The sequence below is a fragment of the Pecten maximus genome, chromosome 9 (assembly GCF_902652985.1).
Source record: "Pecten maximus chromosome 9, xPecMax1.1, whole genome shotgun sequence".
In the NCBI taxonomy this organism is placed as follows: domain Eukaryota; kingdom Metazoa; phylum Mollusca; class Bivalvia; order Pectinida; family Pectinidae; genus Pecten; species Pecten maximus.
Genome location: NC_047023.1, coordinates 16,549,992 through 16,563,536, shown reverse-complemented (window position 1 = coordinate 16,563,536; position 13,545 = coordinate 16,549,992).

Here is a 13,545-nt window from a genome sequence, read left to right as displayed (position 1 = left end):
CGAAGCTTGTCATGTTCCAGGAAAAAGTGAAACATATTTTTCATCAATAGCACCTGCCAGAAAAATTGTCCCGTCACCTAATGATTTTCTGGACTACGGATGTATGAATGATGACAAATTAGGACAACTATTAACTTTCCAAAATGGACAGTATTCATAGGTAAGCAATACCACAGGCGCTTGCAGATTACACATACCACTGTCATAAAAAAAATGAAAATCACATTTTCTATGCAAGCGCCTGTGAGCAATACTAGTAAGGTTTGAGGTAGATGCTCGCGTAGTTTTATCGAAAAAAAAATCTTTAAGAGAGATTAACTTTGGTGTTCAGTTCGTCCAGGAGAGGGCAACTGTTAACCTTTTGTGTAAATTCAAAGCGATCTCCCCGAGAACAATTTCCTCCCGACATTTTATATTAATGGTGGTTTGCGTCAGCGTTAAAACTGAATTACAGGTATCTTTTGGTAGTTTTATCGTTGGATTCCAACTTAACAATAATCTTTCATGATCTTTTCACGCCAGGGAGATCCGTAGGTACAAATTACCTGTCGCCGGTCAAAAACGTTCTAAATTGTTATCTTACTAAATGCCATGTAACCTTGGCGTGGAGACCAAAACCCCTGTCGGGTCACATAAAGCTGGTGACAGACTAAACATAGTGTCTAGGGGGACAGCAGTAAGAAACACGGTGAATGATACAGAAAAGTGAAGACGAATGGTTCACATGGACTTGGCACGAATTCCCAGCCCGTGGGTCAATTTAATGTGTTATATAATATATATATGGAACATAGACTCGGAATTAGTACTAAGTTCCTGTGGTTCAACAGATAATATCTGGGTCTTTCCCGTGTCTCTTTAAATGAAGAAGGGGAAACAACATTTACCTTCGTGTAGAACTGCAGCCAAGATACAAATGTACGTACGCCCTTGCAGTAATGTATACTGTAGTCACATGTAATACTATTCCCGTTGGCGTCCCCGAGTGTTACCTTGTAATACAATTATTCTTTATGTTTTGGCGTTTCGGTATTTTTGTCCAAGTCTGTTCCTTAGAATTGACAACACAGCGTCTTCGTTATATTGCTAATGTATACAGGCTTTGATAAAGGTTGTGTTCCATTTTGTTTTCTGCGATAAATTTTATCCGAGTGTTGACGCTTGGGGATTAAATTATTTTTCTTTCTATTTTGAATGTTGTATTCTTTGCCACTGCAGATTGATATAAAATTTTGTTCAAATATTGTCTTGATTATTTACCGCCAAGGAGTGTTCATTGCCGTCATTTCCAGCCAGCGTCACAAGTATCCGGTTGCAAACATTACACTTCCGCTTCCGGGATATCGAACCTTAACAGATAAAAAGTTAACTGACGGCTTTGTCATACAATCATGCCATCCGGAAGTAGGCGTCGAAACCAAGGTTTGTGAGAGCAGTGTGAATTTAACATATTGGAAAACAGGCTGTGTGCTGTTGTCGGCGTTATGATTAGATTTGATTTATTTCTGGTGCATGATAGCTAATATTGAATGTTAGCTCTACAGTTGTACAATATTTCTTCGTTTTTTTCCAGTGTTTATCAAGTTTGTTTTTGAAACTGTTAACGCTACTGCGTCCTCGGGGAGACTGTTCCTTGTATTCACTGAACTTACAGAGAAGTTTTTTTTTTAAGTGAAGTTTTCGTCCGTTGGGGATTATAATTTCTAGAGTCCTGCCGCTATGCCTTAAAGTTATCATCCCAATTTTTGACGAAGGTATTGGATGTAGCATTATAAATTTGTTTACCACTTTGAACATGTCTCCTCTAATCCTTCGCTAAATGGAGTGTTGGTAGCTTGAGACGTTGTCGTCCCGATAGGTGAGATCGCCAAAGCCAGGAATCTGTTCTGTTGTTCTTCGTGGTTCACTTTCTATTTGGTCAATAAGGTAGAAGGACTCCAGACTTGACATAGTCCGAACCCTAGTCTTCTACTGAGGAACAAATCACTCCAGTCTTCTACTGAGGAACAAATCACTCCAGTCTTCTACTGAGGAACAAATCACTCCAGTCTTCTACTGAGGAACAAATCACTCCAGTCTTCTACTGAGGAACAAATCACTCCAGTCTTCTACTGAGGAACAAATCACTCCAGGTCCAGGTAATGGAAGGAGCGGCGGGTCAGAGCAAAGACCGAATGTGCATCTAAGACATCCGTCCACAATGAATCTGATATAATATTCTTTAACTGCCCATTTTATCGGCCTCCCATTCTGATTATAATATGTCGTACTTTTAATTCGACGAGATAAGATATTCAAAGTATGCCAAAAGAGATTTAGTAGCTCAATGATATGAAATTCTGGCCAGTTCTTTTTAGAACCAACCAAATTTTACGGTCCAAGGAGATCGTGTAATTAATTATCACAGTTCCAAATAATACTATAGTGACATAATCGGACCTCGTTATCTCGAAGGATGATGATGATGATGATGGTGATGGTGGTGATGGCGGTGGTGGTGGTGGTGGTGGTGGTCTGGTGTCATGGAAAACGTCCGAGTTTTTTTTCGAGTATTCGAGGTAACCGAGTGTATTTCATAAAAAAAAAATACCCTGGATTTTTTTGTTCGAGTTAAGCAGGGTCTTCGAATGATTAAAGTTTGAGATAACGAAGTTTCATTTTAGCTTACTTAGTCAATGCAGAAATAATTCCCTTACATCAAAAATCCCTTAGATAGAAGTCATAACGATTTTGTTGAATTTCGGTAAAAGTTACAAATATCAACTACACTTAAAAAGAAGAAAAAAACAATAACAGCGATTCATGAATATGGCCTTGAGCCATGTAAACATCAACGTGATTGCTGATGATGGATGTGTACATGTCTCAAGTCTTTAGGAATCACATTGTAACCTGCATGATGATAAACGCGTGACTGATGGAGATCGCACTTGAAAAGATTTTCTATTCGCTCACGAAAGAAACTCCCAGAAAATAATTAATTTTTGAATGTAACGCGGCGAGTTTAAAAATGGGTGAAGGCCATTTGCATGGAAGTTTCGATTTATGAGTCGACAGTTGATATGCCAATTCAAAACGTTAAGCTATATAATGCCCCGCACTCTACGACATTGTCGAATTATAGACTCTGTATACCGAAATTCAGAAAATGTGAAAATGTATAACGAATACACCAATGTAGTATTTTATAACGAATACACAAATGTAGTATTTTATAACGAATACACCAATGTAGTATTATATAACGAATACACCAATGTAGAATTTTATAACGAATACACCAATGTAGTATTTTATAACGAATACACCAATGTAGTATTTTATAACGAATACACCAATGTAGTATTTTATAACGAATACACCAATGTAGTATTTTATAACGAATACACCAATGTAGTATTTTATAACGAATACACAAATGTAGTATTTTATAACGAATACACCAATGTAGTATTATATAACGAATACACCAATGTAGAATTTTATAACGAATACACCAATGTAGTATTTTATAACGAATACACCAATGTAGTATTTTATAACGAATACACCAATGTAGTATTATATAACGAATACACCAATGTAGTATTATATAACGAATACACCAATGTAGTATTTTATAACGAATACACCAATGTAGTATTTTATAACGAATACACCAATGTAGTATTATATAACGAATACATCAATGTAGTATTTTATAACGAATACACCAATGCAGTATTTCAGTATAAGTTTGCAAAGAAACCGTATAATTAACTAAAAATGGTGCAAACCAATGGAAATAATAAAGAAAATGTTGAATTATGGAGGCCATTGGAAAGTACAGGGATACCAGGACCAGGTGTTTCGAGATATAGCATATTTTCATGAACACCGAGGGTGTCAGTTTCACTGATTTTTTTTTAAATCCCGAGAAAACAGACGCCATTTTGAATCTCGGATCGACCAAATGAACCACGAACATGACAAATCCGGTTAACTTGAGAGGACAAACAAAAAGATGTATAGACCATCACATATCCGGCCCTTTTCTGGGATCAAAGAGAGATACATCATATTGTAGGACGTATACATACAAGGACCCGTGAATACATACCAGAACACGATGATACATACAAGAAAACGTAAATACATACAACACGTGAATACATACATCACGTGAATACATACAACACGTGAATACATACAACACGTGAATACATACAACACGTGAATACATACAACACGTGAATACATACCAAATCACGTGAATACATACAAGAACACGTGAATACATACAACACGTGAATACATACAGCACGTGAATACATACAACACGTGAATACATTCAAGAACACATGAATACATACAACACGTGAATACATTCATCACGTGAATACATACAACACGTGAATACATACAAGAACATGTGAATACATACAACACGTGAATACATACAAGAACACGTGAATACATACAAGAACACGTGAATGCATACAAGAACATGTGAATACATACAAGAACACGTGAATACATACAAGAACATGTGAATACATACAAGAACACGTGAATACATACAAGAACACGTGAATGCATACAAGAACACGTGAACGCATACAAGAACACGTGTTACGCGAGAATGGACAAGAAAGCCCGCTAAAAAAACAACCATTCTGTTCGAGTGAAGTGCTGGTATAAATATGTCAAGATTAAGAATAATGGAATATCTTAAGATGTGATTTTGAACGCTTAACAACTTACAAATGTTTTAAAAGTTGAGAAGAACTTCTAACCGTGTTACTTTAGTAAGTTTAACAGGTGTACATTTCAATAAGATTGCATCGTATCAATGTCGTAAAAAATCTACTTAGAACTAACCAGGTTTCGCTTCCTTTTTTCTGATCACCACACTTCAAACGTTCAGGAGATGTTGAAGAGTGCCATCTTTAAATTTGGCAGCAGAAATCTGAAGGGAGCTCATTATAAGCCTACAAATCTATGGTCGGTTGAGACTTTTGAAGAGATCAAAGATTGTTGGTAGCAAGCAATCCATTCCTCGTTCGTCTCAAGAGAATTTGACTTTCCTAAGCAAGCGTGCCACTGAATAAACAGTCAAACCTCATTGGGATTTTTGGACACTTTTATCTGTGAATCGTTATCAAAACAGTTTATTAGTAGTTATAATCTTTTCAGAAGGGCAAGGATGTATGAGAAAATGCAAATAGAGGGTTTAATTTAAATTACGTGTCTATTAAGATGACACAACCCATTCATTGCTTAATTAAATAAGTGGGAGTGCAGCCAATGGAATATTGTGTTTTAAGAGTTAGGCCAATGAAATTACATGTTACAAGTGTTTATCTGACAAGTACGAGATAACAAATGCTAGAAATAACTTTTATCTAAAAAAAAATGTATGGATGTTGATTTTGAGATCGAAATTTGCAACGTCTCAACAGTCATGGGAGAGAATTGATTGGCGCGAGCGATGTTTTATTTAAATGATTTTAGTGTTCCACGTCGGTAAATGTTCTGACGAGTTACCGAATTCATAATTAACTTCAGAAAACACGTGTATCAGGATTCTAGAGTGATTGATACACCATTATAAATAACAAAAAAAAACATCATCATCATCATCATCATCATCATCATCATCATCACCATCATCACCACCACCACCACCACCATCACCATCATCATCACCACCACCACCATCGTCACCACAACCACCACCATCATCACCACCACCATCACCATCATCATCACCACCATCGTCACCACAACCACCACCACCATCGTCACCACAACCACCACCACCACCACCACCACCACCATCGTCACCACAACCACCACCACCACCACCACCACCATCATCATCATCATCATCACCACCACCACCACCACCACCATCACCACCATCACCACCACCACCACCACCACCATCATCATCATCATCATCACCACCACCACCACCATCACCATCGTCACCACAACCACACCACCACCACCACCACCACCATCACCACCACCACCACCACCACCACCACCATCATCATCATCATCATCATCATTTTAAAAAAACAACAGCAGCAACACACACCACAAACATATAATAATAGACGCATCATCAAAACTAACAAATATATCCAAGAAAAAAAACAACCAAACAAACAAAAACAAAAAAAACAAATAACAAAAAGACAGAAAATGAGGGTATTTTGTTAGGACCAAGTCTTCCACAATCTAACAATTTTTAAAACTATATCTCCTTTACCTGAAACAATCTGCAGAAAGAAAAATGTATTGTCACGAACGTAACTAAGTAATTACAGTTGGATAGAATGGAAGCTCGTGAATTCTCGGTGTCGGCGAGTTCAACTATTGATCTATGGTCAAATATTTTTCATTTTATACATTTTATCAGTTTGTCTGTTAAAGTTGAACTGGCATTGGAGGGAAACAATGCGGGGATAGTTAATTGGACCTAGTCTAACTTATGAAAGGTTACTTCTTCTGATCATTAGCGATAAATGATGAGTATATCTAGGTAAACTGTTATATCACAGGCACATGGTGACTGGATTTTCCCTCTAATATCCCAACGTAATACATGTATTAGCACTACTCAGCTTCGAATATCACCGGTTTGTAAGGAGCAAATGAAATCACTGCCGTGAACCCGTAAGGGAATGGTCTTTACAAAATGGCGGGTCATCTTTAAGCTACAAAATCAATTATTTGTAAGAACAATCTGACTGAGACAAGTACGAATTCTAACTCAGAAACAGTTAAAAATAACATTACAACATTTATTGGATGTTGTTTATTTTATGAACATCTGAGAATCCTTCGTAAACTTGGGCGAATTGTAAAACTCGTCTTCGAAGCGTGATTCGCCCTGGTTTGTTTGCTGATAATGTTGATAAGCTATACCGAGCCAATATCCATTATATCTGTTTTGAAAAAAAATAGAAAACTTTCATTTCATTTTCATTTGAAATATCTGAAAAGATTATTGATATATTTAGTGGAAAGCAATCACGCTACCAACACCTCATGGGAACACGATCAAAACAAGAACACTGGCCTTATTTTTAATGCCCTTATTACATAATTTGTTTGATTGGTAACAATTTCTTTTATACATTTTTTTCCCTAATAGTACGCTTAGGTGTTATGGGGCCATTCGGGGGAATTTCAAATAGTGCAGTCACGTGGTCAGGAGAATGCCCTTAGTACTGAAACAGGAGGAATGAATAATGATACGTGAATTAACGGGAGAGTTTCTGTCTGAAAAGCATCCTCTTATTTTTTAAAGTTCGCAACGTGTCACTCAACCCAGATTTGTTTGTATATAAATACATATATATGTATGTTGTATTTTAGTTTTATTATTTTTCGTATTCGCGCCAGGACTAGAAGACTATCTAGGTTGTCTACATTACAATCTCTATGGACTCATTGTCATTTTTTATGTTTTTCGTTTCTTCTTTTATAGCCCACATAGCTTAAATGTCCTTAATTTACAGAGGACATTTTACGGAGTTGAACGTCCTCGTAGAACCCATGGTCTTAGGAGGACAAGTTTAAAGACACAGACAGCCAGGGTCATATGAGGACAAGTTTAAAGACACTGACAGCCAGGGTCATATGAACACACGTTCAAAGACACAGACAGCCAGGGTCATATGAAGACACGTTCAAAGACACAGACAGCCAGGGTCATATGAACACACGTTCAAAGACACAGACAGCCAGGGTCATATGAACACACGTTCAAAGACACAGACAGCCAGGGTCATATGAGGACACGTTTAAAGACACCGACAGCCAGGGTCATATGAACACACGTTCAAAGACACAGACAGCCAGGGTCATATGAACACACGTTCAAAGACACAGACAGCCAGGGTCATATGAGGACACGTTTAAAGACACCGACAGCCAGGGTCATATGAAGACACGTTTAAAGACACTGACAGCCAGGGTCATATGAACACACGTTCAAAGACACAGACAGCCAGGGTCATATGAACACACGTTCAAAGACACAGACAGCCAGGGTCATATGAACACACGTTCAAAGACACAGACAGCCAGGGTCATATGAAGACACTTTTAAAGACACTGACACACTGACAGCCAGGGTCATATGAACATACGTTCAAAGACACAGACAGGCAAGGTCATATGAAGAAGCAGTATGCGGTGCACAATAAATACAAGGCTGTCCGCGTATATTTACAGAGGAACATTGTTGAACTGGACAATCGGTTTCTGTGTTCAGTAGAACCTCGTTAGTTTAGACACTTTAGCTTGTGTGTGCAGAAGAACCTTGTTAGTTTGGACACTTTGGTTTGTGTGTACAAAACAACCTCGTTAGTCTGGACAACCTTGTTGGTCTGAACACCTTGGTTTGTGTGTACAGTAGAACCTTGTTAGTCTGGACACTTTGGTTTGTGTGTACAGTAGAACCTTGTTAGTCTGGACACTTTGGTTTGTGTGTACAGTAGAACCTTGTTAGTCTGGAAACTTTGGTTTGTGTGTACAGTAGAACCTTGTTAGTCTGGACACTTCGGTTTGTGTGTACAGTAGAACCTTGTTAGTCTGGACACTTTGGTTTGTGTGTACAGTAGAACCTTGTTAATCTGGACACTTTAGTTTGTGTGTACAGTAGAACCTTGTTAATCTGGACACTTTAGTTTGTGTGTACAGTAGAACCTTATTAGTCTGGACACTTTTTTTATTTTTTTTATTTTTTTGTACGGTCTGGACATTTCGGCTCGTCTTATGTTGGTCGTACAGAGGCATTTAATGGTTAGTTTATTCGGTAACAGTGATCTCATGGAGTCAAAACAAATTCAAAACAACAACGAATGTCGACTGGGATCGTAATCTAGAGACTTATAGCATGTCATTTCACGAATATCATAATTCATATGGCGGTACCAGCCGAAAAGTGTCAGCGGTACACATTGAATTCCACCAAAAAGAGAGCGTGCATACCCGTAAAAAGGTCTCAAGAGTTGCATAGATGTAGTTAGCGATATTGGTACCTAGTCTTTTATGTCTAACGCATTCTCGTGTAAGTTCACCAATGTGGAGAACCTTATCACAAAAACAAATCCTGTTGAGAATCACGGGCAGATGTAGCTATTCTGAGTTAGATAGGCAAGATATTGAAAAAAGTAATCATCCTGATTTTCATTATGGGACCATTCACCTTTCCGAGACGCGTTAGGAATGACAAACACGGTTAACTCGCATACAAACTTGAAAAAAAATGAAATTGACCGAGACATTTTCAGGTCAAAGTAACGCATGCGCATTACAAATACGCCTTTTCAAAAGGGGATGCAGAAGTTCCACGTGGCAGCACCAAAATAGCTATCTTTTCGGCTAGGTTTCCCTGGTATAAACAACAAGTTCACGTATATGGAAAGTCGCTGCTATAAATTGAATATTAACACGTTCCGATGCACGATCTTCTCAGATCAAAACACTACCATCTGTCCAATAAACCCGGAATTGTTGGTATGCACATGCGCCTGCAGAACTTCCGGTCTCTCCTGTTGAAACCATCTGCCTCGTGTTGTTGATGCAATCGATTCTCGTTGTTATGACGAATGCCGTAAAATCAAACATTTCAAGATGAGTAAAGCTGTTCTGGCAACCAAGGAAAAGAGAATTACTTCATCGTGATAAAAGTGGCTGATGGTATTGAACACGAGATGAAAATTCCCTCTTCCCTCTTTGAACAGTTTGGATAACAGAAGAATTGGGGGATACCATGTAACAGTTATGGCCCCGCTTGGTCTGTATTTACCGGGCTTGTCTTTGTAGACTCCCTCAGAAAGTACACAATAAAAAGTCTCGGTGCAACTGACAAAGGTACAGCGTCGTGATAAATGTAGCATGTGGCATAACAATAATAAAGTTGAACTATAACGTTTACGAACCACGACTTGGGTTAGGATGTAAAGCGAGTATGTTGTTCTACTGGTCCCTGCCTCGCCCGCTATACCACAGGCGTCTGCATCTGGTTAGTATTGTTAGATAAAAAATATATTGGCCCCTACTCCTACTATTGGACGATGCATAGACTGTAGAACGGAAGTAGGGTTTCTATCTTAGAGCTGTTTTAAAACGGACAGTCTGATCGGTCGATAATTATAGTTAGGATTTTTCACAGACCAATCATATTTCCCGTTACAAACCGGCTCTAAAATAAATAGCCTACTGCCGTTCCGCAGTCGATGCACCGTCGGCTATCAGGACCGCTTTTGGTTCATTCTTTCATCTTTAAATCATCGTCACACGACAAAAGAATAACATTGATATCAACAGATTCTAACGCCATTTACGTTACTGTGGTTCGTGAGCATTTAATATTTTGATCGGATTGAACTTTAAAGTTAATTGAAGATCGAAGTTACCCCTTACGTTGGTGGGTATTTATTCCCGCATTATACTTAATGACCACGAATATAGCGAAGTCAAAACCCTCACGGAAACCACGATAGAGCAGAACCCGGCTGCTGTGAACACTTGGTAGCTAAGCATAAAATACCTCAGTGGGTACCCTAGTTGTAATCAGTCCGCTGAAACTGACTTTTAAGGCCCTCGGACCTAGTAACTTCTGATGTATTTTGGCGTGTTTTGCTAAAACAAATTGTTATCTCCTTAGTATATCCGCGGGACGAGTTGGTACCTACTTAGTATATCCGCGGGACGAGTTGGGACCTACTTAGTATATCCGCGGGACGAGTTGGTACCTACTTAGTATATCAGCGGGATGAGTTGGTACCCCCGAAGTATTTCCGCGGGACGAGTTGGTACCTCCTTCATATATCAGCGGGACAGGTTGGTACTTCCGAAGTATATCCGCGGGACGAGTTGGTACCTCCGAAGTATATCCGCGGGACGTGTTGGTACCTCCGAAGTATATCCGCGGGACGAGTTGGTACCTCCTTCATATATCAGCGGGACGAGTTGGTACCTTCTTAGTATATCCGCGTGACGAGTTGGTACCTCCTTAGTATATCCGCGTGATGAGTTGGTACCTCCTAAGTATATCCGCGGGACGAGTTGGTACGTCCGAAGTATATCCGCGGGATGAGTTGGTACCTCCTTAGTATATCCGCGTGATGAGTTGGTACCTCCGAAGTATATCCGCGGGACGAGTTGGTACCTCCGAAGTATATCCGCGGGACGAGTTGGTACCTCCTTCATATATCAGCGGGACGAGTTGGTACCTCTTTAGTATATCCGCGTGACGAGTTGGTACGTCCGAAGTACATCCGTGGGATGAGTTTGGTACATACTTAGTATACCCGCGGGACGAGTTGGTACCTCCTTAGTAAATCCGCGTCATGAGTTGGTACCCCCGAAGTATATCAGCGGGATGAGTTGGTACCTCCGAAGTATATCCGCGGGACGAGTTGGTACCTCCTTCATATATCAGCGGGACGAGTTGGTACCTCTTTAGTATATCCGCGTGACGAGTTGGTACCTCCGAAGTATATCCGCGTGATGAGTTGGTACGTCCGAAGTATATCCGTGGAATGAGTTTGGTACATACTTAGTATATCTGCGGGACGAGTTGGTACCTCCTTAGTATATCCGCGTGATGAGTTGGTACCTCCGAAGTATATCCGCGTGACGAGTTGGTACCTCCGAAGTTTATCCGCGTGATGAGTTGGTACGTCCGAAGTATATCCGTGGAATGAGTTTGGTACATACTTAGTATATCCGCGGGACGAGTTGGTACCTCCGAAGTATATCCGCGTGATGAGTTGGTACCTCCGAAGTATATTCGCGGGACGAGTTGGTACGTCCGAAGTATATTCGCGGGACGAGTTGGTACGTCCGAAGTATATCAGCGGAACGAGTTGGTACCTCCTTAGTATATCCGCGGGATGAGTTGGTACCTCCTTAGTATATCCGTGGAATGAGTTTGGTACCTCCGAAGTATATCCGCGGGATGAGTTTGGTACATACATAGTATATCCGCGGGACGAGTTGGTACCTCCTTAGTATATCCGCGGGATGAGTTGGTACCTCCTTCGTATATCCGTGGAATGAGTTTGGTACCTCCGAAGTATATCCGCGGGATGAGTTTGGTACATACATAGTATATCCGCGGGACGAGTTGGTACCTCCTTAGTATATCCGCGGGACGAGTTGGTACCTCCGAAGTATATCCGCGTGATGAGTTGGTACCTCCGAAGTATATCCGCAGGATGAGTTTGGTACATACATAGTATATCCGCGGGACGAGTTGGTACCTCCTTAGTATATCCGCGGGATGAGTTGGTACCTACTTAGTATTCCGCGGGACGAGTTGGTACATACATAGTATATCCGTGGAATGAGGTTATAAATGGTGTTTATCCGTGATTATACTTAATTCAATCGACCTTCGATAGCCTCTCCTGAAAAGTCTACGTTTGAGATATATGGTGGTCGACAGTCTAGGCGAGGTAACTCTTCGATAAGCCATCGAAACGTTGATCCATGGTCACATGTTCTTCTGTACGTTTGTCTGGTACCATGATTTACAGACAAATCGATTACGCATAAATGAGTTATATAATAAAATGTTTTCTCCTCGACTTGTTCCGGAATTAAAACGTCTAGCTCACTATCTGTATCCCGTTATCACCAGAAGGCGAATAATGTGTGGCCCATAATTAAAATATATTTTTTATTTATTCTGCTCCATATTGACGAGACACAAATGGATAGTTTCCTGTCTCACTTTCCCTGGTAACACCTTCGTATGTTATATAAACCGCTATATCACACCAACATAACCGTCTCAAAGCGGCTCACAAATCATTATCCATGGTTGATAGTTATATCCTACGTTTAGCAACAAGCCAATGGGGAGTGTGCAGCCGGAGCTGCCAATTTCGCGCTAACAGATTACACACGACAGTTTTTGCAGTCCTACCACGAACTTATTTAAAGCCGAGTCGAATGAAACAAACCGAGTCAAAGTATCTTGTTCAAGGATACAACACAGCGCCCGTGCTGGGACTCGAACTGGTGGTCCTTCTATCACGTAGCCCTCTTTTTCGTCAAACAAATAGAAAATCTATTGATGTATATTCACCGGGGAGCCATTGGGTATCCGCTATATATTTGAATGACGTTATAAAATATGCCCACAAGAGAAATGACGTTCCCATTTTACTGTACAAATGGATATTTAGGAAGACAAAACCTTGAATTATTGTCAGACAAGATGTCACTTCTCATGGTGTTCCAAACAGTTCGTTAACTTATTGATTAGTTCGTTCCCTTCCCTTGAAGAAAACGATTTAATTTGAATACTCCAAGGCATCATGTGTGGGTAACAAGGGGCTAAAAATCAACCAAAAATCGTATCAGTGCCGAAATGTGCAGCTGTCGGTGTTGAAATGGCGCTGGTTCCTTTGCTGGTTGGTATACAGCGAGGCGATATTTAATTACTTCCAAGTATTCAAACGAGGGTTACATATTGATATCATCACTAACTAAAAATTAACCAAACAATCCATCATAAATATGTGTTAC